At 33.5% G+C, this 5,435-nt stretch overlaps 1 long non-coding RNA gene across 1 annotated transcript in view; it reads right to left on the reverse strand.

Moving 5' to 3' along the window:
* Positions 1 to 862: 862 nt before the first annotated feature.
* LOC111087220 overlaps positions 863 to 5,435 on the reverse strand; it is a 27,869-nt gene continuing 23,296 nt past the window's right edge. Inside the window, exon 3 of the long non-coding RNA XR_002611939.1 lies at positions 863 to 948. This is a non-coding gene — a long non-coding RNA (uncharacterized LOC111087220). The remainder of the gene's footprint in view (positions 949 to 5,435) is intronic.

Consider the following 5,435-nt stretch of genomic DNA (forward strand, 5'->3'; position numbering starts at 1 on the left):
AGAACTTGTCTTCTAATCAAACTAATTCTTAAAATCTTTTTTTTTTCATTATTACCCAAAGCAGCTGACTGCAAACAGCTTGCAGTTTAATTGTAATTTTTTTGTTAAAGATTTTGTGTGTTTAAGAATTTTTGCACAATCTACATAGGGAGCTAACTTTACATAACCATTCCTATTCTCATATTATATGCTAGAAGAAAGGCAGTTAGTCAACAGCATCCACCATCTACACCTTGGCTAGTATTGTCTGACCCAAAGTGCAAAATGAGATTTTACAGAAAGGGGTATTTAAGAAAGAAAGAATAAGGGTTTGGTTCACATTTTGCTTCAACCTGCTCCTCCAGTTTTAGTAAACCTACATGTTAAAAACCTGCTGCTCAACAAATCCATTATAAAATTATTTAACTTTACTTGCTTCAATAGTATTACTATCCCACCATGCTATAGTTCATTAAGAGTTACTTTACCTTTTCAAAAAACTAACTAAGAATGAAAGCAGAAGGAACTCAGAGCCAATTACTTTGTGTGGATAGATCTTTCATTTAACTGCACAATTCAATTAGCACTGAACTTCAGTGAAAAAGTTGGAGAGAGATCACTGCAACATCTCTGCACACCAGTTTTGTGTGTGTGTGTGTGTGTACATGTATACTCTTAACTGATAAAATGTCAATGATATTATATAATAAATTATTTTAAGCTTGTTATCAGTTACTGACTTAAAATCTAAATACATATTTCTTAAGAACTATAACCATTAAGTTTTCACTTAAATATATTCTGTATTTATTAAATTTCAAATCAGGATGTTTGGCTATTTTTGCTTCAGAAATAATAAGTGTTGAAAACAAAATAATTCTCACCTGCTAAACTGAGAGCCCATATATAATTATCATACAGATAACTTTCATAGAAAATCCCAGAGATCAAACCAGAAGGACTAGCCATCTGTGAAAAAAATAGAGAAATCTATGTATTTCCTTTAAAATATATACACACACACAGTTCAACAGAGTACAATACAATTATTTTTAAAAATCGTTAACTTACTAAAACCTCCAAAAATAAAATAAACTAACTGTACATCTAAGAAGGATTCTTAAATTATGGAAAAATTGAAACTTACTTCTACATATAGAGTTATACAAATGTGACATGCTAGCATGCTGTTTCTATATCGTCCTTATAATGATTCTTCTAATAATTTTTTGTGTTTCACAAGATATCAATCTTTCTCTGTTACAACAACTGGTTAGAATGACATTAACCTTGCAAGTACATAAGGATATAATCTTACTGTGACATTGTGCTATAGCAGAAAAACAGTGCACATTTAACAGTCCCCAGGGTAAGAGTCAGATAAAACATTGTGGTGTGCATCTTGTGCATAATTTTTATACTTAACTAATATTTGGGAAGAACTTGACAAAAATTATAAGAACTTGAATACTGAAAGAAACAGACATACATAATTCACCTGTACATAACATCAAATGTAAAAATCTGTTTGCAATGACAAAGTTTTACATACGTATGTAAACTAGGACATTTCACCGAAACTAAAAATAATGTGTACAGCTATGACTTTAGTGGCCATAATGCAACAGGAAAGTCAGTTAAAACCATTAATGTCTTTCTTGCATTACCTAATAGCAAACAATAAATATTGTCTTAAAAATTTCAAACAAACTGGTATTAAATAGTTATTGAAGAACTTAAAAATAATTGTTGGTTTATGAAAATGCTTGACAAATAAAATAAATTCCTCTTCTACTTAAAGCATCATTTCACTGCTACTCGAACCTTTATTTTAAACAAATGTTGAGCTTCACAGATTGTAATTGATGGAATATTCAAACTAATCATATCCTGCAGAGTGCCTCAAGTCAGTACAGTGGCTTGAATGATCAAGTAAAAAGCTTAGATCTTAATACATTTTATTACATGATCCATACCTTCATTAAATTCCCCCAAAAGGTAACCTTTTGTGACAGTAAATGCATATGGTGATTAGCAAGTAAAATATCCATATGGTTTAACCATGGAATGCTCACCAGGGGTAGCTCTTCAATGGAATGATATGTTTTCAATAATTCCTTTTAAATTAAAAAATTAAAACTTATCTGATATAAAAATTTGAATCATAAACTATATTGTGATCGCCTTATTATTAATTATAAAAATTATAAAAATGAGCTCCTATAATCATAGTGTCAGATAGGGAAAACACATTGAGCATGTCACGAACTAGGAGGTATGGTAGCCTAGGGAGCATCACTTGGTGAGAAACTGCATCCTTCTTATACAGGGATTACACTTTGTCCAATAAAGATGATAGAGCAAAAGTTATAGCCAAAAGAACCATATTGAAAGGTTCTCAAGTATCACATAGGTAGGCAGAATGTAAAACTGCTCAACTGACCATTATCTCTCAAATGTTGGCTGAGTATGAGTGTGTAAGGAGAAAATATCCCAAACCTGTATCCCAAGATGAATACAAGACCCATCTGGCTGGCCTAACACCAGAAATAGCTTGGTTTTTAGTGTAGTGGGGGTGGCCTAACTACACTTCCAGGTAACATAATAGCCCTACTTCCCATCAAGAACAGTGTCCCTTCAGTCCCGTACCAGTGAGATTATTCTGACCCAAAGTGGAAATCTCCATTAGGACTGGAAAAGCAAGGTTGCTCTCATTATTTCACATGAAGAAATGTGGGAGAAAATTAGTGTAAGAGGGGTGCTAGAGAGGTGCTCAAACCAAAGAGGAATCATCACATCAGCATAAATTCCCATACTGATAGACTATGCAATGGGTTACAACGAATAGAGGCAGTAAGTGCTAGCAATGTGGGAGGGCAGGCTCACACCTGGTACAGTCTTTTTTTTTATCCAGAAAGGTAAAATATATACTGCTGAAGCAGCCTTTGGAAAATCCTATCTCAACAGTGAGCATTGAGCAGGAACAGATGAGCTTAACACTTTCTGTTATTCCCCATGTGAAACAGATTTTGTTAGACAATTATTCCCTGTGAAGCAACACCAGCCACTCAGTGGGTTCCACAGTCTCAATAATATTGATATATAGATTAAATAAGATTTTTTTTTAAGTCTCAAAACCAAGAAAAATAAAGAACTCATCTAAACTAGCAGGATAAGGTGTTTAACTCAACTGATGAAAGTGAAAGGACTACTACTGCAGAAGAAGATGCTGTAAACTGCCCTTAAAAAGTATGATTAAGATAACAATGAATAATCAGTACAGAGAAGAAAGGGAAGGGAGAAATATTTTAAAAAAACATCAAATCACTATCTCAAGCAGCCCAAGTTTTGGAGGGAAAGGAATGGTCAAGAAAGAAGACTAGACTTTCCCTGTGGTAAATAGTGTATCAAGCATCCAATGTAAAAAAAAAAAAAGAGAGAGAGAGAACAATGGCTTCCACAAATGAAAAGAAGAAGAATATATGTCTGAAGTAGATATATATAAAAAAGATTGAACCACTCCAGACACAGAAATTCCTCTGCCACAACTTCAGAGTCTGGAAGTGGAGACCCAAAGGGTAGTAGGTATTGAGGGAAATTGGAAAGGCCGTGATGATAAGCCAAAACTCCCACAGTGTAAGCAAATTCACTCCATTAACCAGAGGATGAAAAGACCACTTTGTAAGAAGGATCCAGTATAAGCAAGATACTTTATCCACCACTAAGGCCTAAGCTCCTGAGACATGATGGACTGACAACTAAATGTAGTGATTGTGGGCTCAAAAGAGAAGGTCTAGAGCAAAGAAAACAGAAGTTCTAGAACAAGTGACTCCCTGTCAATGGATGAAGGAAATGATAGAGGAGGTGTCTGAATGAATCATTATAAGAAAGCCAGTAGATAAGATGGTAGATGATGGCTACCCTGCTGAGCAGCCAACATCTCGAGGACATAGATACAGAGAAAATACTCCTCTGGAGATCAGACTCCAAAAATGAATAAGATTTCCAAAACTTTACACTCTATCTAAATATTAGTTTTGGTTGACAGGTTCTGTTTGTCACAAAGCACAAACCTATATAAAGTAGAAGGCTGGGAATCCTGGCTTCAAAATCAGAACAGAACCAACAACCTGGTGTACAATGGCGACATATCATAGTACCTCCATTTGCCATCACCTTATTTGATGACTCCTACTGAGAGATGTCAAAAATGTGGGAACATGAATTCGTAATCCAAATGCTTCACAAAATCAACTTCTCTTCAGAAATAAAAATTGGCCAGATATGTTGATGGTTGATGGGCTTTGGTCATTGGCCTAATGACAAAATTGAAGAGTACTTAACAGAACCTGTATGTTGGGTTAAAATAATAGGAAACAGTATCATCAAAGAAACATTAACACAAACAATAGAAAACACTTCCCAATATTATAAATCTAATCAAAAGAAAAATGAACTTGAAGATAACTGGAACCAAATTCTAACTGAAATGTTTAAAATTTGGAATCCTCCTTATCATTAAATTAAGGAAAGAAAGATTACGTTACAAATGGTAATGAAAGTTTAAAAGTTTTAAGTGCAAAAATGTCCTTAATTCATAAGAAAAAACACATCTGAATAAATCAGTGCTGAGAAACGAATGAGCCTTAGTTCCAATGCTAGGGCTCATGGGTAGTACTGCACGTGTAAGATGTGCACCTTCCTATTGGCTATAATCTAATGATTATTACATCATAAGCTGGTGCAGTGCACAATAATATGTGTAGGGATGAGAGATTCATTCAAGGCTTGTGACATGCACAAAAATCAGGGCAGTGGTGTGAGGTAATAGCCTTTGTTATGCAGAGAGGTGAGTATACATTTCTGAATTAAAGCTTCCTACTCTATTGTTCAACACTCTCAACACGAGCTCAGTCGAGTTGACTGACCATGTGACGTCTTTGTACTCGTATAAAGTCTTTACAGGTTTGATACTACTAACTTCTAATATAGTATGTATATCTTCACAAAATTTGGCAGTCTTTCAGTAAACATTACACATCTTTCACATACAAAAAATAATTGTTTTGTGAAGTATTTTAAATAACTAAAAAAAAATTTGTATACTTTCCTTCATCTCAAAAATCTCAGATTTGATTTGTGTAATTTCTAAAACATACTAAATACAGTTGAAATGTTTGTTTTCAGTGAAACTTTCTATTTTATCTGTTATTTTCTCTACCATAACTCTATACAAGGTTGGGCAATTTGACTAAACTCTTAACCACCAAAAAAATTGAAATAGATCTAAATTACCCGTTTTTTTTTTCTAGAATAATTTTAAATTGCAACATGAAATTACATTCATTTATCCTAAGTAGCTTTAAACTTGTAACAGTATACATCTATTTATGATTAAATTTTATTGTTTCATTGCCCTTTGATTTGTGTCTAACTACTATTTGTACCCTTATAAT

The sequence above is a fragment of the Limulus polyphemus genome, unplaced genomic scaffold, assembly GCF_000517525.1.
Source record: "Limulus polyphemus unplaced genomic scaffold, Limulus_polyphemus-2.1.2 Scaffold1894, whole genome shotgun sequence".
NCBI lineage: Eukaryota > Metazoa > Arthropoda > Merostomata > Xiphosura > Limulidae > Limulus > Limulus polyphemus.